Below are 25,329 nucleotides of genomic sequence, written 5' to 3'. Positions count from 1 at the left end.
TTAGTTTATCCAGAGTTGATCCCACATTCTTTTGCCTTAACCTAAATTTCAATGTGGTTACTTCGTCCTTACGTTACACATTTTACAATTTAAGGTTTTAAATAAAGTTAAATGATTTGAAGATTTATTTTCAAATGTAGAATATAAAATCCAAGGTCATAATAAGCTTACTAAAAGAATTAGTGATGTCTCAATCAGAGCATTTTATGTAGCATTGAGCTTCACACCATAGAAATGATATCTAGATGGAACAATGTAGAATCATCAGGATATTGACTGTTGTATGGTAACTACATTTTCACAATTGGCTAGCAATATACTTGCTGCAATGAGAAAGCATCTGGTAATCAAACCTGGCATCCTTAGGAAAATGTATTCTTTCCTAACATAAGACCTACATTAAGTCAGAATAGATTTACCAGCCACCACCCCTCACCAACTTAAGTACAGAGGTCAAAGTTCAAAATAAATTGATTTTCAAAGAATATATATATCACCATATACAATCCTGAGATTTGTTTTCTTGTGGGCATACTCAGTAATCCAATAACCATAATAGAATAAATAAAACACTGTACCCAAAGGGACAGATAACCAGAGTGAAAAAGACAAAATAACTGTGCAAATATGAAGGAAAAACAGAATAAATAAATAAACAAACAAACAATGCCTTGTGCAGGAAGGCACAGAGTCGACTGTACTTCCTAAGAAGGTTGGCGTCATTCAATGTCTGTAGTGAGATGCTGAAGATGTTCTATAGGTCAGTTGTGGAGAGCGCCCTCTTCTTTGTGGTGGCGTGTTGGGGAGGAAGCATTAAGAAGAGGGACGCCTCACGTCTTAATAAGCTGGTAAGGAAGGCGGGCTCTGTCGTGGGCAAAGTACTGGAGAGTTTAACATCGGTAGCTGAGCGAAGGGCGCTGAGTAGGCTACGGTCAATTATGGATAACTCTGAACATCCTCTACATAGCACCATCCAGAGACAGAGAAGCAGTTTCAGCGACAGGTTACTATCGATGCAATGCTCCTCAGACAGGATGAAGAGGTCAATACTCCCCAATGCCATTAGGCTTTACAATTCTACCGCCAGGACTTAAGAACTTTTTAAAAGCTATTATTAATGCTTTTTGAGATAGTGATTTAGATGCATATCATATTTTTTACTGAGTTAAGTATTGTATGTAATTAGTTTTGCTACAACAAGTGTATGGGACATTGGAAAAAAAGTTGAATTTCCCCATGGGGATGAATAAAGTATCTATCTATCTATCTATCTATCTATCTAACAATGAGTATTGAGAAAACAAGATAAATTACCCTTGAATCCATAGATGGTCCATAGATGGTGGGAACAGTTCAGTGATGAGGCAAGAGAATTTGAGTGAAGTTATCCACTCGGGTTCAAGAGCATGGTGGCTGAGAGATAATAACTGTTCCTGAACCTGGTGGTGTGAGACTTGCGGCTCCTGTACCTTCTTCCTGATAGCAGCACAACAAGAAGAGAGCATGGGTGACCTGGGTGGTAGAGATGGATGTTGCTTTCCTGTGATAATGCTCTGTGTAGATGTGCTCAATGGTGGGGAGGGCTTTACCCATGACGGACTGGACTGTATCTATTACATTTTGTAGGATTTTTCATTCAAAGGCTCTGGCATTTCCATACTAGGCTGTGATGCAGCCAATCAATATACTCTGCACCACATATCTACAGAAGTTTGTCAAAGTTTTAGGTGTCATGCAGAATCTTTACAAATTTTGGAGGAAGTAGAATTACTGCTGTGCTTTCTTCACATTCACACTTATGTGCTGGGTTCAGGATAAGTCCTTTGAAGTAATAATAGCAAGGATTTCAAATTTATTGACTCCCTCCACCTCTGATCTTCCATTGAGGACTGGCTCATGGACAACTCCTTTCTCTTGCTGAGAATGAGTGAGAGGTAGTTGATACATACATGGAATTATGATGTAGGGGCCATTACGGAGACTTGGCTGGCACCAGGGCAGGAATGGATTCTCAATATTCCTGGATTTCAGTGCTTTAAAAGGGATAGAGAGGGGGGGGGGGGAGGGGAGGAGGGGTGGCATTACCGGTCAGGGATACTATTACAGCTGCAGAAAGGGTGGGTAATGTAGCAGGATCCTCTTTTGAGTCAGTATGGCTGGAAGTCAGGAACAGGAAGGGAGCAGTTACTCTACTGGGGGTATTCTATAGGCCCCCTGGTAGCAGCAGAGATACCAAAGAGCAGATTGGGAGGCAGATTTTGGAAAGGTGCAAAAATAACAGGGTTGTTATCATGGGTGACTTTAACTTCCCTAATATTGATTGGCACTTGATTAGTTCCAAGGGTTTAGATGGGGCAGAGTTTGTTAAGTGTGTCCAGGATGGATTCCTGTCACAGTATGTTGACAGGCCGACTAGGGGGAATGCCATACTAGATCTAGTATTAGGTAACGAACTGGGACAGGTCACAGATCTGTCAGTGGGTGAGCATCTGGCGGACGGTGATCACCACTCCCTGACCTTTAGCATTATCATGGAAAAGGATAGAATCAGAGACGACAGGAAAATTTTTAATTGGGGAAGGGCAAATTATGAGGCTATACGGCTAGAACTTGCAGGTGTGAATTGGGATGATGTTTTTGCAGGGAACTGTACTATGGACATGTGGTCGATGTTTAGGGATATCTTGCAGGATGTTAGGGATAAATTTGTCCCGGTGAGGAAGCTAAAGAATGGTAGGGTGAAGGAACCATGGGTGACAAGTGAAGTGGAAAATCTAGTCAGGTGGAAGAAGGCAGCATACATGAGGTTTAGGAAGCAAGGATCAGATGGGTCTATTGAGGAATATAGGGTAGCAAGAAAGGAGCTTAAGAAGGGGCTGAGAAGAGCAAGAAGGGGGCATGAGAAGGCATTGGTGAGTAGGGTAAAGGAAAACCCCAAGGAATTCTTCAATTACGTGAAGAACAAAAGGATGACAGGAGTGAAGGTAGGACTGATTAGAGATAAAAGTGGGAAGATGTACTGGAGGCTGTGGAAGTGAGCGAGGTCCTCAATGAATACTTCTCTTCGGTATTCACCACTGAGAGGGAACTTGATGATGGTGAGGACAATATGAGTGAGGTTGATGTTTTGGAGCATGTTAATATTAAGAGAGAGGAGGTGTTAGAGTTGTTAAAATACATTAGACCCCGGGGCCTGACGGAATATTCCCCAGGCTGCTCCACGAGGCAAGGGAAGAGATTGCTGAACCTCTGGCTAGGATCTTTATGTCCTCGTTGTCCACGGGAATGGTACCGGAGGATTGGAGGGAGGCGAATGTTGTCCCCTTGCTCAAAAAAGGTAGTAGGGATAGTCCAAGTAATTATAGACCAGTGAGCCTTATGTCTGTGGTGGGAAAGCTGTTGGAAAAGATTCTTAGAGATAGGATCTATGGGCATTTAGAGAATCATGGTCTGATCAGGGACAGTCAGCATGGCTTTGTGAAGGGCAGATCGTGCCTAACAAGCCCGATAGAGTTCTTTGAGGAGGTGACCAGGCATATAGATGAGGGTAGTGCAGTGGATGTGATCTACATGGATTTTAGTAAGGCATTTGACAAGGTTCCACATGGTAGGCTTATTCAGAAAGCCAGAAGGCATGGGATCCAGGGAAGTTTGGCCAGGTGGATTCAGAATTGGCTTGCCTGCAGAAGGCAGAGGGTCATGGTGGAGGGAGTACATTAGATTGGAGGGTTGTGACTAGTGGTGTCCCACAAGGATCTGTTCTGGGACCTCTACTTTTTGTGATTTTTATTAACGACCTGGATGTGGGGGTAGAAGGGTGGGTTTGCAAGTTTGCAGACGACACAAAGGTTGGTGGTGTTGTAGATAGTCTAGAGGATTGTCAAAGATTGCAGAGAGACATTGATAGGATGCAGAAGTGGGCTGAGAAGTGGCAGATGGAGTTCAACCCAGAGAAGTGTGAGGTGGTACACTTTAGAAGGACAAACTCCAAGGCAGAGTACAAAGTAAATGGCAGGATACTTGGTAGTGTGGAGGAGCAGAGGGATCTGGGGGTACATGTCCACAGATCCCTGAAAGTTGCCTCACAGGTAGATAGGGTAGTTAAGAAAGCTTATGGGATGTTAGCTATCATAAGTCGAAGGATAGAGTTTAAGAGTCGTGATGTAATGATGCAGCTGTATAAAACTCTAGTTAGGCCACATTTAGAATACTGTGTCCAGTTCTGGTTGCCTCACTATAGGAAGGATGTGGAAGCATTGGAAAGGGTACAGAGGAGATTTACCAGGATGCTGCCTGGTTTAGAGAGTATGGATTATGATCAGAGATTAAGGGAGCTAGGGCTTTACTCTTTGGAGAGAAGGAGGATGAGAGGAGACATGATAGAGGTATACAAGATATTAAGAGGAATAGATAAAGTGGACAGCCAGCGCCTCTTACCCAGGGCACCACTGCTCAGTACAAGAGGACATGGCTTTAAGGTAAAGGGAGGGAATTTCAAGGGGGATATTAGAGGAAGGTTTTTCACTCAGAGTGGTTGGTGCATGGAATGCACTGCCTGAGTCAGTGGTGGAGGCAGATACACTAGTGAAGTTTAAGAGACTACTAGACAGGTATATGGAGGAATTTAAGGTGGGGGGTTATATGGGAGGCAGGGTTTGAAGGTCGGCACAACATTGTGGGCCGAAGGGCCTGTAATGTGCTGTACTATTCTATGTTCTATGTTCTATGATATGGCACTGGTCAGCCAAAGTTTCAATCTCCTTCCTATATGCTGATTTGTCACCACCTTTGATTCAGTTAACAACTGTGGTGTTGTCAGCAAACTTAAATACGATATTGCAGCTGCGCTTAGCCACACAGTCACAAGCGCAAATTGAGAAGAGTAGAGGGCCAGGCACACAGCCCTGTGGTGCACCTGTGCTGATGGAGATTGTAGAGGAGATGTTGCCAATTTGAAATTATTGGGGTCTGCAAGTAAGGAAATTGAGGATCAAATTGTACAAGGAGATATTGAGACCAAGCTCTTGAAGTTTATTGATCAATTGTGAGGGATGATGGTACTGAATGGCGAGCTGTAGTTGATAAAGAGCTTCCTGATGTATGTAGTTTTGCCACCCAGATGTTCCGGGGTTGAGTGAAGAGCTAATAAAATGGCGTCTGTTGTTGACCTGTAATGACAGTGGGCAAATTGGAGTGGATCCACATCTCTTCTCAGGCAGGAGTTGGTGTTTCATCACCAGCTCCTCAAGACACTTCTTGTGGATGTAGGCTCTACTGGATGATAGTCATTGAGTAGGTTACCACTTTCTTCCTAGGCACTGGTATAGTTGAAGCTTGCTTGAATCGGGTGGGTACCTCAGACCGCCAAAGTGAGAGGTTAAAGATCTCAGTGAACACTGCAACCAGTTGATCAGCACAGGGCCAGCCAGGTACCTTACCTGGGCAGGATTCTTTCCATGGGTTCACCCTCCTGAAAGATGTAATCACAGGATTATCTGGGGCTGTGGGAGTTGGTGATGTTTTCTCTTAGTGCCTTTGTTCTGCTACTCACTTTAAAATGGTGCCCTTTAATTTATAATGCTTCTCATCCTCATTCAAATGCATTTCACACTTCTACCTATTAAAATATCATCTGATGCAGCTTTTTTTTTTTTGCAATTCTATTACTTAATACAGTTCCAATATTTTTGTAAATCTATATACATACTCTAGCATTATCTGCTGTATTCCCATCAACAATCTCAATTATTTCTTCAAAGAAAAACATGCTGGCTCTATCTTTCAACAAATACCAACTGATTTTATACCTTAGACCCCATTTCTCCAAGTATCAATTCATTTCTTTCCAGAATATTGACTCCAAAGATTCTGCTTCTAAAACGTGTTTATCTTGTATGGTGGTTTGTACAGTGATGGAATATATGCATGCCTTTAATCTTAGGACAGCGCATTTAAATCAAGGATGAATAAAATGAAATAGACTGCATGCCATCACCCTAGGCACAGAATAATGATCACTATAAAATTGCTCCCAATCCTGACAAAATTTGAAAGTCTCCTTAAATATACTTGTGGACTGAGATCAAAGTTGGAACAGCTGATCCACAGATTGGCCAGGCAACAGCACAAAAGGATCGTCCTTATAGGATCATAGCTTACAAAGGCTGAATATGTCTTGACCCAGCTGAAAATTGACACTACATGGGTGGCAGCACAATTGCACATGGGCAGGAAAAAGTAGTCCATGAAGTCCACAAGATAGAGTCCAGACCCCAGAAAGATTGAAAATGTCAGAACATGTCTTTGATCCTGATATATCAGTATCTTACTCACCTTTTCCCGGTCAGGGTTGCTTACAATTGCATCACCTTTTTAGATCCTACGATCTAAAATATTCTCAGAAAATCCACAGAATTTTGTTTTGCATCCATGTAACTTTTTTTGATCTAACTAAATTTTTGTAATTTTTGCTCATTAACCAGTGAAGGTCAGCTGCTATCCCACTGTTATAAGAGTGATGAAAGTTTCCCTAGAACAATAAAATGGACACTTGACCTCACAATCTTCCTCATTATGACCTTGCATTTCATTGCTGACCAGCACCGCACTTTTCCTTGAACAGTAACACTGTTCTGCATGAATTGCTTGCCAGACAGTATTTTTATTAATTGCACATGTGAGAATAATAACCAATTTAGTGATTTAATTTATTACGATGGATTGTAAGACATTGAGTTCATATGAAACACTGAATTTTTTAACTTCTTCAGGGCTTTGCAAGAAGAGTATGCATTTAACTGCCCATGCGTAATAGCCCTTGAAAAGATGGCTATGAGCTGCCTTCTTGCACCCAGCAGTCTTTGAGGTGCAGTGTATCCACAATGGTGCTAGGGAAAGAATTCCAGGATTCTGACCCATTTTAAGCTTTTGTTATTGTTGTTGAATAGGGTCTTGAATTTCTCTAATGAGTTTTAACTTGTTCAATCAGTGTGAGATAGGTGAATACTTTTTTAATTTGCCGTCCATGATTTGGCATACTTTTGCCAATTTGTTCCCATCTTGCACATTGTGGGAATAGTCTCTTTCAAGTAGATGAGACATCACTCAACATTTTAAGTTATATTATCAGTAATGTGATACAAAATAGACTATACTGATTATGACGTTCAAACACAACACTGACACCCAATTCTTAACCTGGTTCTTGGTACATTTACTGTTAATCAAAAGAGTAGTCTGTTTTTTTTAAAAATTCTTTACTTAGGGCTATCACACAGGGTTCCTAGGTTGCTCTATTCTGACAGTCCATCCCTTCCTTGCTAGTCTAAGTTTAAAGTTGGAGAGAAAATAATTAAAGGAACTAGACCTGATAGGTCTCAATGGCAGCAATTTTCAAGCTGCCTTGAAAATGCTACAATTTAAAATGGAAGTTCTGATATCCTTGTCTCTAATTTTCTCCCTCATCTCTTTCAAGGCACCATTTAAGCCAGGCATATATTGTGCATCACCAAATGCACTGATGGAAGTGGTGTTGCAACTGCATTTTAGATAAATGAATGGTTTATTGAGCCAGACTCTTGAGGGTCTGGAATATGGAGAGGCTTGAGCAAGTACAGATGGCAGATTTATTTCCTGCTGTACTCATTTTACACTTATGACTATATGGCTAAGCACAGCTTCAATGCCAGATGTAAGTTTGCTGATGACACCACTGTTGTATGCCAAATCAATGGTGATGACAAATCAGCATATAGGAGGGAGAATGAAAATCTATCTGAGTGGTGCCTTCAACTACAACTTCTTACTCAATGTCAGCAAGACTTTGCTGATTATTTGCTGATTGAAGGAAACCAGAGGTCCATGAGCCAGTCCTCATCAGTGGATGAGAGGTAGACAAGGGTCAGCAACTTTAAATTCCTCAGTGTTATTATTGTGGAGGACCTGTCCTGGGCCAAGTACGAAAGTGCAATTACAAAGAAAGCATTGCAGCACCTCTACTTCTTCAGAAGTTTACGAAGATTCTACATGACATTTGAAACTTTGACAAACTTTTATAGATGTGTGGTGGAAAGTATATTTATTGGCTGCATCAATGCCTGATATGGAAACACTAATGACCTTGAACAGAAAATCCTACATAAACTAGTAGATAAGGCGCAGTCAATCACAAAAAAAACCATCCCCACCATCGATCACATCCACATTGAGCATTGTCGCAGGAAAGTAGCATCCATCATCTGGGAACCCCCACCACCACCCAGGTCATGTTCTCTTCTTGATACTGGCATCAGGAAGTAGGCACAGGAACTTTAGGACTCATACCATCAGATTCAGGAACAGTTATTACCCACTGAACCAGAGGAGATAACCTTGCCCCATCACTGAACTGTTCCAACAACATATGGACTCACTTTTAAGGACACTTCATCTTATGTTCTTGATATTTATTTATTTTTCTCTTTTATTTGCACGATTTGTTGGGTTTGGCACACTGGTTGTCTGTCCTGTTGGGTGTGGTCTTCCACTGCTCTATTATGGTGATTGGATTTAATGAGTTTGCCCACTAGAAAATGAATCTCAGTGTTGTATATGGTGACATACATACTGTAAATTTACTTTGACCCTTGAACTTTGAAAGACACCATTTTTACAACAATACAAATTTCCATGGTCATCATTTTTCAAGATTATTTAATGTCATTTCCAGTACACGAGTGTAAAGGAGAACAAAATTATTGTTACTTCAGATCTGATATAGCACAAACAGAAGTAGATAAAGACTAATAAAAAAAGACACAAAAGCTATAAATACACACATCAGCTTATATACCGGTACATAGATTGATTGCATGTACATAAGGTGTTGCTGGGCTCAGGAGTGCCTGTACATAATGTGACTCTGACAGGAATTGATAGCTGGGCTCAGGAGTGCCTGTACATAATGTGACTCTGACAGGAATTGATAAAGTATTGGTGGGGGGAGTTGGAAGCTGGAAGTGTTGATCAGCCTTACTGTTTGGGGAAAGTAACTGTTTGAGTTTTTTTAAAATTCAGATTTAGTTAATTAATTAACACATTTTAAAGTTCCCTTGGAGAGATTTGTATTCACAAATCATTAGCCCTCTGGTTGTTAAACAGCACCTGAAAAATTCCACACTTTCACATGGGATTATCATGGTTTCAGCATTCAAATTAGTTGCAAATATATTGGCATTTAATGAGAAAGGCAGGGATACTCTGGTTATAGACAAATTTACCATATCTCTGCTACCTGCTCTGCCTTTAGAAACTGTTCACATCTGAAAATTGATTGGCATTTTTGATGAGGATTGATTAAAAAAAATGCACTGCATCTGTGCTCGGCACTACCATCAGAAAATTTCATTCTGTATAAAAGATGTGTCAATGATGTCATTCCACAGATTCCCGAGTCCTGAATCCCACTTGGAAATTGATCTTTGTGCTGCTTGGTGTCTATAAAGAGAAAATGTAAATTCAGAAACAGGCAGGGATATTATGAGTCTTGTTGGTTACCGTGGTGATGCACCATTGTGCCTACTAGTAAAGACAGCAGTACACTTGTCAGTGGAGCAGAGCAGTATGGTTACAGTCATTTTTCACAGGTAGCTATAATTGCCCTGTGACATATACAATGGCTCAGTTAATTGCTTAGACACGTGAAAGAGATAAAGTATTACGCCACCACCTGGGTAGTAAGTGCACAATCTATTCTTGAACCTGACAAGGCACATCCTGCAATGGATCACACTGCTACCTTCACTATTAAAGGAAGGCCTACTCTTACCATGCTGCAATCAGTATATCGTCATTTATATGCTTCGCATTGCAGTACAGATTGCTGGTTTCAGCTGTCTTTCTGGTTGAGAACAGAAATTGAAACTAATGTCCTCCACTCTGCCCCACAGAGTGTTCTACTTAAACGGTTTGAAATTGTACTTTGTGATGAAAGCTTTAAAGCATTCATTATATTACATTGCACTTCCTCAAACACATGGTCTCTATCTTCAATGCCAGCTTTCTGGATTGCTGCAGCATTTCCTTCCTCCTCCAGTACTGCTCTTGGTGCCAAAAATTCAAATTCGTATATTTCACACCTTACGGTCAAATGTTAGCAACATCCTGCATCTGAGCTGCAGCTTGTTATTTGATCCCATTCAAATAACTCTTACATTCTTCTTGTCATTTCCAAACTCCAGTTCTGAACTCCAGCAGATTAGTTATTATGCATCAGTCTTCCTCGCAGTAGATCAACACCAACAGTTAGAGGTGGAGTCATAGAGAGATGCCACATAGAAACAGGCCTTCATGCCCACTAACTCTCCATGTCAACCCATTTACACTAACACTACATTAATCCCATTTTTATTCACATTACATTCTCATTAACTACTTCCAGATTCTACTGCTTACTTCCATACTAGAGGAAATTATACATAATTTGGTAATAAACACTTTGAACTTAGTGTTCAATTAACCTGCTAACCTGCACATCTTTGGGATGTGAAAGGAAATTGCAATATCCCATGGAAACCCCTGCAGTGACATGATCCATTTAGGCAGCAGCTGAGGTCTGTGCTGCTGGTTCGACCAGCTGAATTACCCAAATTGATTTAATTAGTTACATTCAATTCAATGTATAGAGAGCGCTAACAGCAACATGAATGCTCAAGTAATAAAGAACGTGTGTAGGTGTCTTAAATCCAAAGGTGATCCCAGACTGGTGAGATTTGTCCCAAATATCTTCATAGATTAGCAAGAGTTTTGTGATCATTGCCAACTTGCCGTGCACTGGCCTACAACTTTGTACTTGTATATTAAATCATACCTTGTACAAACGTGTAGAATGGGGAGAGAAAGGCAGTTGTAATCCTTAAAAAGGATATCAAATTAGATCAAGGAAAAATGGATCCATTGTATTAACTTCAGTCATTTTCTGTTTGTATTTTATACATTCCTGACCATGGAAGCTTTATGACTGGTTATCAATCTAGACTCTATACTACCTTTGAACTTAACAGTCACATAACTTACAGGTACAGATTCCAACACTTCAACCGTAAACCCAACCATCTTCCTCAAGCACAAGTTAGTCAAATGACAAGTCCCCCAGAGCCACCTTCTTATTTACCCTCTTGCATGAGCAGGACATGGGCAGGCCTTGTTGCTTGATCCTGATTGGCTGGATCTGAATTGCCTATTCCTGATTGGTTAGTTTGCACTGGCCTTGTTCTGACTGGTTGATTTTTAGGCCAAACCCTGTTCAGGAGTGTGTGGACCTCATCTGGAGTTATCTCCCCACTCTTAGCCATAAGAACAAAATGACACATTTATCCAATGGAAACATGGTCAGTAAGTATTAGAGGTATTTTTAACTTAGTTAAACAATCAGAACAAGGTCATACAGTTTACCATGGGGGTAAAATGTGAGGTTACTTTTCCATTTTTAGATGTTATGGTAAACATCTGATATTGAGAAGATGACTCACACAGCCCGGTACATGAATTTCCTGTCAAATCACCCAAAGATGATAATACTTGGCATTATTCAAGGCAAGGCACTAAGAGCAAATTTCTCATGCACAACCAGAGCTGAAAAGGAGGAACAGTGCAAGAAGATTAGAGGAGCATTTAAGAAAAATGGCCACCCTATGCACATAATTGAGAAAGGAATGAAGTGCAACACATTACGACAAAGACAACCTGCAGATAGGATGGTTAGTGTGCCATACAGTGGCAGCCTAACTGAAAAGCTAAGATGAATTTGTTAAAAATGTGTCCATTTAATAGCAAAAAGTGAGGACACACTTAGAAAAGGGCTAAGCAAAGTGGCATCTAGAAGACCTAAAGAACTGCATTACAAAGTTGTGTGCTCTTTGCATCTATCACCATGCCAAGACATAAATACCAGTGAGAATGGAAGGCCATTGAAGACCAGGATAGCAATACATAAAAGTGCCTTAAACTTCTTGCCAGCAGAACAAAGCAGAATCACTGAACACTGCCTATCATGCTCATGCAGACCAATGTTTGATGAGGCCAATATCCCTGGCAAGGAAGATAATGCCTATAAGAGAAAGATTAGTGGATCACTAAAGATGGTGTATGTGGGGACCTAAATATAGATTCTAGGAATGTAGCGATCACTCCAGTCTGGAACCCAACATCCCTAAAAAAGGTTTGGCCCAATAAATTAACCAATCAGAACAAGGCCAATACAGACTGACCAATCAGGAACAGGTAATTCAGATCCAGCCAACCAGGATTGAACATAAAGCTCCACCCATGTCCCATATACCCAAGAAGGTATATAAGGAGATGTCTCTGGGGTACATGTGATTGGACTAATTTGTGCCTGAGGAAGATGGTTGGGTTTACTGTTAGTAGTTTGTAATCAGTATCTGTAAATATGTAAACATGAGGAAATCTGCAGATGCTGGAAATTCAAACAACACACACAAAATGCTGGTGGAACACAGCAGGCAAAGCAGTATCTATAAGGAGAGGCACTGTCCATGTTTTGGGCCAAGACCCTTCGTCAGGACTAACTGAAAGGAAAGATAGTAAGAGATTTGAAAGTAGTGGGGGGAGGGGGAAATGCGAAATGATAGGAGAAGACCGGAGGGGGTGGGATGAAGCTAAGAGCTGGAAAGGTGATTGGCGAAAGTGATACAGAACTGGAGAAGGGAAAGGATCATGGGATGGGAGGCCTCAGGAGAAAGAAAGAGGGGGGAGCACCAGAGGGAGATGGAGAACAGGGAAACAACCAAATATATCAGGGATGGGGTAAAAAGGGGAGGAGGGGCATTAACAGAAGTTAGAGAAGTCAATGTTCATGCCATCAGGTTGGAGGCTACCCAGCCGGTATATAAGGTGTTGTTCCTCCAACCTGAGTTTGGATTCATTTTGACAGTAGAAGAGGCCATGGATAGACATATCAGAATGGGAATGGGACGTGGAATTAAAATGTGTGGCCACTGGGAGATCCTGCTTTCTCTGGCAGACCGAGCGAAGGTGTTCAGCGAAACGGTCTCCCAGTCTGCGTCGGGTCTCACCAATATATAGAAAGCCACACCAGGAGCACTGGACGCAGTATACCACACCAGCCGACTCACAGGTGAAGTGTCGCCTCACCTGGAAGGACTGTCTGGGGCCCTGAATGGTGGTGAGGGAGGAAGTGTAAGGGCAGGTGTAGCACTTGTTCCGTTTACAAGGATAAGTGTCGGGAGGGAGATCGGTGGGAAGGGATGGGCTCACGCATGCTGAGCTCGTTGATTTCATTAACTTTGCCTCCAACTTTCATCCTGACCTCAAATTTACCTGGTCCAATTCTGACATCTCCCTCCCCTTTCTTGATCTTTCTGTCTCCATCTCTGGAGATGGCTTATCTACTGATATCTACTATAAGCCTACAGACTCTCACAGCTACCTGGACTATTCCTCTTCCCACCCTGTCTCTTGCAAAAATGCTATCCCCTTCTCACATTTCCTCCATCTCCACCGCATCTGCTCTCAGGATGAGGCTTTTCATTCCAGGACGAAGAAGATGTCTTCCTTTTTTAAACAAAGGGGCTTACCTTATTCCACCATCAACTTTGCTCTCAAACGCATTTCTCCCATTTCCCGCACATCTGCCCTCATTTCATCCGCCCACCACCCCACTTGGGATAGGGTTCCCCTTGTCCTCATCTACCACCCCACCAGCCTCCAGATCCAACGTATAATTCTCTGTAACTTCTGCCACCTCCAATGGAATCCTACTACCAAGCTCATCTTTCCCTCCCCCCCTTTCTGTTTTCCGCAGGGATCGCTCCCTACACGACTCCCTTGTCCACTCGTCCCCCCCATCCCTTCCCACCGATCTCCCTCCTGGCACTTATCCTTGTAAACGGAACAAATGCACCACCTGCCCTTACACTTCCTCTCTCACCACCATTCAGGGCCCCAGACAGTCCTTCCAGGTGAGGCAACACTTCACCTGTGAGTCAGCTGGTGTGGTATACTGCGTCCGGTGCTCCCGGTGTGGCCTTTGATATATTGGTGAGACCTGTCGCAGACTGGGAGACCGTTTCGCTGAACACCAGCGCTCGGTCTGCCAGAGAAAGCAGGATCTCCCAGTGGCCACACATTTTAATTTCACATCCCATTCCCATTCTGATATGTCTATCCATGGCCTCCTCTATTGTCAAAATGAATCCAAACTCAGGTTGGAGGAACAACACCTTATATACCGGCTGGGTAGCCTCCAACCTGATAGCATGAACATTGACTTCTCTAACTTCCGTTAATGCCCCTCCTCCCCTTCTTACCCCATCCCTGACATATTTAGTTGTTTGCCTGTTCTCCATCTCCCTCTGGTGCTTCCCCCCCACCTTCTTTCTCCCGAGGCCTCCTGTCCCATGATCCTTTCCCTTCTCCAACTCTGTATCACTTTCGCCAATCACCTTTCCAGCTCTTAGCTTCATCCCACCCCCTCCGGTCTTCTCCTATCATTTCACATTTCCCCCTCCCCCCACTACTTTCAAATCTCTTACTATCTTTCCTTTCGGTTAGTCCTGACGAAGGGTCTTGGCCCGAAACGTGGACAGTGCCTCTCCTTATAGATGCTGCCTGGCCTGCTGTGTTCCACCAGCATTTTGTGTCTGTAAATATGTGATTGTTAAGGATAAAGAGAGTATGGTTAGGTTAGATGTTCCTGTAAAACATAAGTTTAGTTTTTCCACCGTTGCCATCTGGCAATAGTCCAGTGGCGTGATCTTCTACTAATAGAATCCATAAGATTTCCTTTTGTTTATATCAACAGGATATTACAATGAATTCAGTTTAAAGGTCTTGAAGTTCAAGTGTTTCTCTCCCACAGATGCAGTCTGATGTATTGCATTTTCCAGTATTTCTTCTGTTCTTTCAGATTTCTATATTCCAATATTTTAAATGGAATTTAAAAAAATCTAAAATATCAAGTCAACTAAATCATCATTTTACCATCTACAATATTTAGTATTATTGCTTCCACATTTCTCCACCCAGTTTGTGGAAGTATAAATTTGACCTACTATTTATAAACACAGGAATTGACCCAAAACCAAAAAATGCTGTAAATACACAACCGTTCAGCAAGCATTTCCACTCTAAGACAAAGAAGCAATATTTCAGATTGTTTACACTTTGTCAAAAACAAGGAAAAGTTTCCAAAATCTTTTAAGTTACTGAAAAAATGAGCAAAGAAAGGTAATGTTCATGATAGAGTGGAAACTCAAGGCAGCCTAAATGACACAACTTATGGTGGTGTTGCTGAGAGAGGGTGGTGAAGGTATGTGAGGTCATCCATCATCTTTAAGTTTTAAAATAAACGAAGTTTAGTGATCATTAATTGATTAATTCAATGTCGTATCCTGGTCTGCAACATACCTAGTAGGGTGGGGTAAGAAGCGGATTCTTGAACTTTCCATAGATTTCATGGAAGCCATAGAAAAGACCAAAGATGGGCGGAGGTTAGGAGGACGATGGCACCTAACGACGACTCCTTTTCTTGCACCTTTGGAAACAACCCTATTCCTATCGTTCCTATCATTCCTATGTTTGATATCTCCTTTTTTTTTCCTTTTCAAGGTGATTTTGAAGACCCTGACGTGGAGTTACACATTGACTTTGGTTCTTTGCAGAAATGGGACCCGCTCTCGGGGCCTCATGACCAGCCACTTTTCGATATGCCAAGGCTGCAGCCTGGAAGTCTAGCGCGACTTCAGGGGGCCAGATTTTCTTGGTTCTGGAGGCGAGTGGACTCAAGGCCGGTGCCACTGCCTGATGTGTCATGGGAGATGGAAGATCATAAGCAGCGAGCTGGCTGTGTGCCCAGAGACCCGTGTTCTTTGGGCACAGAGCTCAGAAAAAGCGACGCAACAGACTTTTAACACCATAAATCAGTGACTTGTTTTGTTCTGTCTCGCCAGTTGCTGTGAAACGGGGACATCTCTTTTTCCCTTATTAGGGAGAGAGAGAGCCTGTGATATGTCAAATACTGGGTGAACGAGTAGTCTTTGGGGTACTGCAAGATTGTGTCTTTATTGATGCTTTGCTGCACACTTGGGTGGATGGAGCTAAGGAGCTGATGGTGCCTAACGGTGACTCTTTTTCTTGCATTTTTATTATCAGCTCTATTTCAATCTTTAATATCTCTATTATTTCCTTTTTGCAGTTCTTTTGAAGACCCTGACCTGGAGTTACACGCTGACTTCAGCCCTTTGCGGGAATGGGACCCACTCTCAGGATCTCATGAATGGCCGTTATTCGAGATACCAAGGATGCGGCCAAGAAGATTAGCTCACTTTTGGAGTACTGGGATTTCATGGCTCTGAAAGCAGCGGGCTGGCTGCTGGCCGTGTGCCCAGAGACCCGAGTTCTTTGGGCACAGAGCTCGGAAAAAGCGACACAACGAACTTCTAACATTGTAAATCAGCGAGTTGTTTGTTATGTCTCCCCTCTTGCTGTGAAACAGACACTTATTTTTCCCTTATTAGGGGGAGAGAGAGCCTGTGGTATGTTGAATACCGGGTGAACGAGTAGTCTTTGGGGTACTGCAATTCTGTGTCTATTGATGCTTTGGTGCACACTTGAGTGCTCAGTGGGGGGGGCACCAAAGCTTTTTTGCTGGTGGGGAGGGGGGATCGTTGCTTTGCTGCTACTTACACATGGGAAGGGGTGCTTTGGGCTTCTAACATTTAACTGTCATTCATTCTTTGGGGCACTCCTCTTTTTTTGTGGATGGTTGCAAAGAAAAAGCATTTTAGGGTGTATATTGTATACATTTCTCTAACGTTAAATGTACCTTTGAAACTTTAAAACTTTGACTTTGAAACTTGAGTGCTTGGTGGGGGGTGCCAATGCTTTTTTTGCTGATGGGAGGGGGAGGTTGTTGCTTTGCTGCTGCTTATACATGGGAGGGGGGAGCCGGGGTGGGCTTTGAGGTTTTAACATTTAACTGTCATTCATTCTTTGGGGCACTCTGTCTTCGTGGATGTTTGTGAAGAAAAAGAATTTCAGGGTGTATATTGTATACATTACTCTGACATTAAATCTACCTTTGAAACCTATTGAGATGGAGAATATAAGAAATGTAAGTAGAAATGAGCCATTCAGCCTCTTGTTGCTGGTTGGCCATTAAATAAGGTTATGGCTGATCTTTATCCTCAGTATTTTCTTATACTAACTCCATGTCTGTTGATTTATATCACTTCAAAATAACAGTTACTTTTAATATATTTAGTGAATGAGCATCCAAAGACCTCTTGAGCATAGAATGTCAACAATTGACTGTGCCTGAAGTGACAAATTCTTTAGCCATCTTAATCCTGAATAGATTATCACTTATTTTGAGACTGTGACCCTTGATCTAACCAACCTAATTAGGGAAAACATCAACACTGAATCTAACCAGTCAAGCTCCATCAATGACAAACAGGAGAAAATCTGCAGATGCTGGAAATGCAAACAGCACACACAAAATGCTGGAGGATCTCAGCAGGTCAGGCAGCATCTGTGGAAAAGAGTACAGATGACGTTTTGGGCCAATACCTTTCAGCAGGATATTTTCCCTTATTTCCTATAATTTATGCCAAGTGTACTCTCATCATTACTTTCAGAAGTGGGTCACCAAAACCTTGGGATTAATCAACTTTGCGTCCAATAAGTATTTTCAATACATTTTTAAAAGATGTTTACTTCTTTTAACTCTGTGTCCGATGCTTCTGTGTTTTCTTCTGGTGAAGGCAGATAGACAACGTTTGTTTAATTTCTTGGCCATTTCCCAATTGCCCAATGCAATTTCTTCTGCCTCAGTCTGATTGACCTGCATTAACTTTTGCTAAACTTCTCCTCTTCACATATCTATTATGATAGATTCTGGCATTTATTTGCTTGATTACTTTCATGTTCTACTTCTTTCCCAATCCTTCAGCTCACCTTTTTGTTTTGGGAAATCTTACATTGATTTCTTTTGATCTAATGCTATATTTAACTTCCTTTGTTAGATATAACTGTAACACTACTGTTGGATTTTTGCATCTTAATAGGTATATTTGTTGAATGCTACTGATCAGTTATTTAAAAGTTAGCTACTGCTAGTGCAATACTACACCCTTTGGTATGGTTTTCTAGTTTATCATTACCATCTCCTGTGGCATAGCCTCATCATTTCCTTGTATTTGTTTTATCTGCTTGGTCTCAGATAAAAATGAACCAATTTCGATCTTAATATAAAATTTTGTGATCATTCTGATTGGTTGCATCACAGTCTGGTACGGTGGCCTCCAATTGCAATGGGCTGCAAAGGATTTTAAATTCAGCCAGCTCCATCATGGGCCCCACTATCGAGAACATCTTCAACAGCTGCTCCTTCAAGAAGACAGTATCCATCATTAAGGTCCCTCACCATCTGGCAGATGCCCACTTTGTGTTGTCACCATCAGGAAGGAGGTACAAAAGTCTGAAAATTGATACTGAATGATTTAACTACGGCTTCTTCCCCTGCCATCAGATTTCCAACAGCCTATGTGCATTACCTTATTATTTCTTTCCATAATTATACCTTTTTGTAATTTACAGTAATTTTATGCCTTTGCACTTTGCTGCTGCTGCAAAACAATAAATGTCATCTTGTATAAGTCAGTGATATTAAACCTGATTCTGATTCTGTCAAAGTATGATCACTCTTCCAATAGGCCCCCTAATTATTGGATTTAAGTTAACCTTACATCATTGCAAAGTTCCAGATCTGAAGTAACTTGTTCCCAGGGACTTCATAATTCATCATAATTCTGTAACTTTAATGTCATTCCACAGCCACTCTGTTCATCTGTTTCTAATGTTTCCTATAACCTTACATGCAAGCTCCTGTGTTTTAGGTATCATTCTTATAAATGTTTCTATATCCAATCTGTAACACTTTGACCAGATTATAAGAGGCATTTGAAGTGTGGTGTAAGAAATGAATTTGAGCATAAATTCTATATTTTCCAACTGTTCGATTCTATTTTCCTAGGAAAAAGTACAAATAATTGGAACTTCAAAGACACAACCTGTGTTGGAAAAGTAAACAAGGTCATTGATCTGAAATGTTAATTTTGTTTCTCTTTTCATTGATGCTGCTTTAGTTTTCTAGCCTTTTCCAATTTTGATCTGTGTCATCTGTATTAATTTCTTTTCAAAGAAAATGTAATGCTTCTATGAAAACAAATTGGTTTTGTGTATTCATTACAACATTTTCTGCAACTCTGGAGTTAAGGATACCACTAAAACAGTACTACTTTCTGTGTTACGAACATAATCCTGCTTAAAAACAAATTCAAGGAATATCTGAGAGGCTTTGCAATATCTAAGAAGGAGAAAGACTAAGTTAGTCTTTCCAGTTGATGATGCATCATTGAGAAGTGTTAACTCTTTATCCGTGGAATATACCCAAAATGAGTGTTTTCTGATTTTTGGCCCTTAAAGCTGCATTGCTAGCAAACCCTGACAACCCCAACTTAACCCTAACCTATTTGGGGGACAATTTACAATGGCCAGTTAACATGTCTGGTGCATCTTTGGACAGTGGGACAAAGCTGGAGGACTAGGAGAAAGTCCACAGGGAGGATATATAGAGGCACCTGACAGAGTACTCCAGGACTGAACTGTGCTCTCAATGTTCTGAGCTGTAGAAGTGTCACACTAATCACTACACAGTGGTGGCACCCCATCTATCTACTTCACATCACTTTCCTACATTTTTGTTATTGCCAGGCTAAAAGGAGATGTTCATTTTTCAAGATTATATCATCACAAGCAACATTGGCAGTTATTGCTCATCCTGAACAGCCAAGGGTGGACCCTTGAACAGCTGCACTCCTTCTAATGTGGGCACTCCCACTTTATTATTGGGTTGGAATCTCTAAAGTTTAGACACAGCAGTGATGAAAGACCACTGATGTAGTACCAAGCCAGGATGGTATATGACTTGGATGGAAACCTGCAGGAACTGGTGATCCAAAGCAGCTACTTCCTATGCCCTACTTCATGGTAGATGCCTCCATTTTGGGAAGTGCTGTCATGGTAGCATGGTAAGGAACTGCAATGCCTTTTGTAGATGGTATGCACAGCAACCACTAAGCACTGGTGATGGAGGGAATAGAGATTTAGGGTTTTTTTTGGGGTGGTATAAACAAGTGGATTGCTTTGTCATGGACAGCAATACACTGTCGGAAGTCTGAGTTAGTGCTGATTCTGCATACGGAAAATATTCCAGCTGACTACTGACTATTGTCTTATAGATGATGGAAAGGCTTTGGGTTTTCAAATTTGAGTCATTCACTACAGATTACCCAGACTCTGACCTACTCTTGTAAGTAAAGTATATATGTGGCTGTTCCATTTGAGCTTCTAGTCGTTGGTGACTCCCAGGATTTTGATTCTTGGAGATGGTGATGGCAATACCATTGAACATTAAGAATAAGTGGTTAGGCTTTATCTTGATGATGGTCTTACCTGGTACTTCTGTGGCATGGCTGTGACTTGCCTCTGATCAGCATACACCTTTATGCATGTGGGCAGGGACTGCCTCATTTGCTGTCAATGGAATTGATCATCATCTATGAATATCCTTCCTTCTTCCTCACCTTATGTCTTTGAGGCTGGCTAACTCAGAACATGTAACGTTGAATCAGCTTTGGGGATCTGGCAAGTCAGACAGAAAATACTGACTGCAAATAAGTATATTAATCATTTCCTTACAAATAGTAAACATTCAACCAAACATTTATGTTCCCCAAGATACAGAAACTACAAAGCTGAATCTTCAACAAACATATATTTAACAAATATACTAGCTAAAAGCCTGTGCAGAAGGCATACCTTCCCATTGGTCATGTGCACCATTCGTCTTAAAGGAAGAGAGAGGAAGAACATTCCACACGTGCTCTCTATTTACTTAGCATATTTCAAACTGAACACCAGGTAGATAACTAGTTGGAAAACTAACCAATCACCCAATCACAACAGAAGTGACTTTTGACAACAGAATAACCACCCCCCACCAGGCCAGAACAATTCCTTGAGAAAATCCAGCAGTGATTTCCTGGGGTTATAATGATCTATCTTCATTTCTCCAGGGTGTGACTCCAATTATCAGTGTTTTTCTCTTGGCTCATCTGTTTGATAAGGTTTCTTAATGGCTTGATTTCATCTCCTTTCCAGAATTCAGCTCTTGGTCCAAAGCAGTGTTGAGCTCAGGAGTCACCTGATTCTGGTGAAACTCAAAATGAACATACCGTAGATTCCGGACTACAGAGCGCACCTGATTAAAAGCCGCAGGCTCTAATTTTAGAAATAAAATCAATTTTTTAATTGTAAAGGCCGCACCGGATTTTAGGCCGCACCGCTACTTTTAAATATACATACGTATCGGTAACACAAATTACGTTGCATATACTTTTTTACTGAACAGCACGAACAACATTCCAATATCTCCTAGCGACTGGTAAAAATATATATACTGCAGCCTACCAGGAAAAGTTATTGATCGACTTTAACTTAAAAGCAGCGTTTTCGCTCGGGTCTAATCGGGTCTGACGCGCTTGCGCAATGCGATCGGGTCTAATCGGGTCTGACGCGCTTGCGCATTGCGATCGGGTCTAATCGGGTCTGACGCGCTTGCGCAATGCGATCGGGTCTAATCGGGTCTGACGCGCTTGCGCATTGCGATCGGGTCTAACGCGCTTGCGCAATGCGATCGGGTCTAATCGGGTCTGACGCGCTTGCGCAATGCGATCGGGTCTAATCGGGTCTGACGCGCTCGGGTCTTGCTTTTCTTCGAGTATTTTCCATGTTGATGAGGGTGAGTACAAATGACTGATTTACAATAATTTAATTGTGAAAGTGCGCTTGATTTATCGTACAATTTCATTGGACCTCTGTGAACTACTCATCAATTTTATTGGTCTACTGTTACGAGGCAAAATGTTTACGAGGCGGCATGAAAAAAAAACATGTATTAGCCGCTCTGGATTATAGGCCGCAGAGTTCAAAGCTGTTCAAAATGTGGGAAAAAAGTAGCGGCTTATAATCCGGAATCTACGGTAATTGGAGGTTATTGATATGTACCCACTTTTTCACAGCACTGTTCATAAGTTTCCATCACTTTGCCAATAATTGAGTGCATACTGATTGAATGGTCATTTGCTGGATTATATTTCCTTGTCTATTTGTGACAGGTCATACCTGGGTAACTTTCCACAATGTCAGATAGAATTGTACTAGACACAGCTGGTTCTGGGGCAGACACTCTTCAACGGAACAGATGATTTTATAGCCTTTTTTTTGTATTCAGTGTTCTTGAATAGGGTAGAGGAAGACAAGCTGGTGAAATCTATCCAGGGTAAGGTTGCAAAATCAGCAACATCCCAGCAATTGTCTTTTGCAGCAGCATCAGTTTACCACTGAAATTACTTCAACGGAACTGAGTTTTGGTGACCCTTTCCATGGTGACAACCGTGCTCCGCCTGCACCCACATGGTTGAAATTGTACCTCATATTTAATGTGGAATCCTGGCAACTGCTTATGATACTATCAGAAAATTCTAGACCATGGTTAGTCTTTTGATTTAAAACAAATGGGAGTTGCAATGCAGAATTATTTTTATATTCCCTCATTCCATTATCTGATCTGTTGCCTAAAAGTATGCATCTCAGGAAATTAAGCAGACATGAGACCACATTCCCGGCAGATGCTTTAAATCTTGAGCAACACACACAAAATGCTGGAGGAATTCAGCAGGTCAGGCAGCACCTATGGAAGGGAATAAACAGCCCACAATTTGGGTCAAGATCTTCATTAGGACTGGAAAGAAAGGGGGCGGCACCTGAATAAGGAGGTAAAAGGGAAGGAGTAGAAGCCGCTAAGTGAGGGGGAATGGTTGGGGGCTATCCAGGTCAAATATGAGTTGATTCCCTTCCAGCCTGTTCTTAGCCTCAACATGGTAATAGAGGAGACAAGGTCTAATATGTCAGACGAGGAATGGGAAATCAAATTGAAATAGGTAGCCACCAGGGATCCTGACTTTTGCAGCAGAGACTGAAGGTACTCAGCAAAGTGATCCTCCAATCTGCGCTGGATCTCACCAAAGTATGAGATACCACATCCGGGAGCACCAGATACAATATATGGCCCCAAAAGATTCGTAGGTGAAGTGCCATGCCACTTGTCTGAAAAGATTAGTTTCGGCCCTGAATTATGGTGAGGGAAGAGGTGCAGGGGCAGCTACAGCACTTGTCCTGCTTGCCGGGAGAAGTTCTGGGGGGAGATCAGTGGGAAGGAGTGAGTAGATAAGGAAGGAATCCCTACAGACAGCAGAAGGCTTGATGTGGGGGAGAAAGATGTGCTTAGTGGTAGCACCCCTCCCCTTTGAATTTGGCAGACTTTTAACTCTTTCCTAAGAGGGAGAGAGGTAATGGGAGGTATAAGGACTGAAAGTCTTTAGTGAAAAAAGGTGATGCAGAACAGGAAACAAGGTTATTGATGTGCTGGAGAACATATCAGGTGCTGTGGATATACAGCAAGTAGGAAAGAATTGAACCAAGCGGGATAAATTTGAGTCATGGTAGGCAGACAGGGGTTCAGTGGAGCAGGAGCAAGCAGAAACAATTGGCCTATGCCTTGTATTAACTTAGCTTGTTTGTTTTGTCTTTGACTTGTTGAGATTGAGTCATCACAAAGGTAATTTTTATTCCTCTTTTACTATCTCGGGACTGTGCTGAGCAGGAGATATTTTAGTGATTACGTCAGGGGGGTTAGGCTAGCTGGTGTGGAGTGGGGGTGATTTTCAACAGCGTATTTAAATTCTATTAATATTATCTGTTCAAAAGTGTCTAACTGTGTGTCTAAACACTAATGTAAATAATACAAATAATAATAATAACAGTATTGCTATCATGGTAGCAGAGCGGTTAGCGCTACACTTTACGTTGCCAGCACACACCAATTGGGGTTCAATTCTCGTGGTTGGCTCTAAGAAACTTGTACACTCTCTCCATGACTATGTGGATTTCCTCTGGGTGCTCCAATTTCCTCCCACGTTCCAAAGACACACAGGTAAGATTTAGTGAGTTGTTGATACGCTATTTTAACACCTGAAACTTGGTAATACATGTGGGCTAGCCCAGCACAATCCTCAGACTGATCATTCATGGATTTCAATGTATGTTTCAATATTTCGATGTACATGTGACAAAAAAAACTAATCTTTATGTTTAATCTCTCACAGATTGGGAGGGTTAGAGATTTTCCATGAGTTGTTTTTTCCCTCTCAGCCAGATAGACTAAGGTGGATTACATTCACAGATGCAACATGGATAGATTGCTACAAAAGTCAAGACTTCTGGAGGAAGTCAACAGGTTGAGCTGCACTTGTAGGGGAAACAAATTGTCAATACATTGGGTGAAAACCCTGCATCAGGACTGACACCTCAGAGACTCCAGCATCTACAGACACTTGTCTCCATTGATAGATTATCGGTCAACTGAATGCTTTGAATCTCCAGCAACATATTGGCAGGACATTTGCTGACTAGTCCATTCAAGGGAAGTGTATGTCTATGATTTTGAACATTTAATATCATAAATGCATTGGTACATGCTCGTTTTAATGTTAAAAGCATTGTTCTGATAAAAGTCACCACAAATAATGGATCATTGTAACTGAAATCCCAGGCAAATTTTAATAATGATGATCTTATGTAATAAAGTATTTTGCTTTATTTATAATATTACCTATCAGATTACCTTTCTAATGTAATTTTAACTATGTACAGCTGATATTTCTGTCTCTAAATTATAAACATTAGCCTCATTATAATTTGTTACACTATCAGATATAGATGATAGAACAATTAGTCTTTTCAAATACTGGAATGTACTCAACCAGTAGTGTCCTGTACTTACCTAGTTACATCTATCTGTTAAATCATTGGTTTTTCTAAGAGCACTCACAATGGACCAGGTTGTCTGATTCACTGATTAGCAGTTACATTCTGGGGAATTCTGAGCTCCCAGGCTTTGACCTGGAGGATAGCCTCTGCAACCAAAGACAGTCCTGGCAGCACTTACATGAGTCAGAGTACATCAGCTGCTAAATGATGGGAGGCCTCCAGCTGAGTGAGATCCCAGAAGGAACAGGATTCAACCTATGCCCAGATCGTGGTTTCAACCAAGACTATAGCTTTCACCAGGTACGTGTTTAGGACACGGAAGATAAGAGCATCTGGGTATATATATTGGGGATTCAA

Source organism: Hemitrygon akajei, chromosome 1 (assembly GCF_048418815.1).
Source record: "Hemitrygon akajei chromosome 1, sHemAka1.3, whole genome shotgun sequence".
In the NCBI taxonomy this organism is placed as follows: Eukaryota; Metazoa; Chordata; class Chondrichthyes; order Myliobatiformes; family Dasyatidae; genus Hemitrygon; species Hemitrygon akajei.
Note: the sequence above shows the minus strand (reverse complement) of the source record.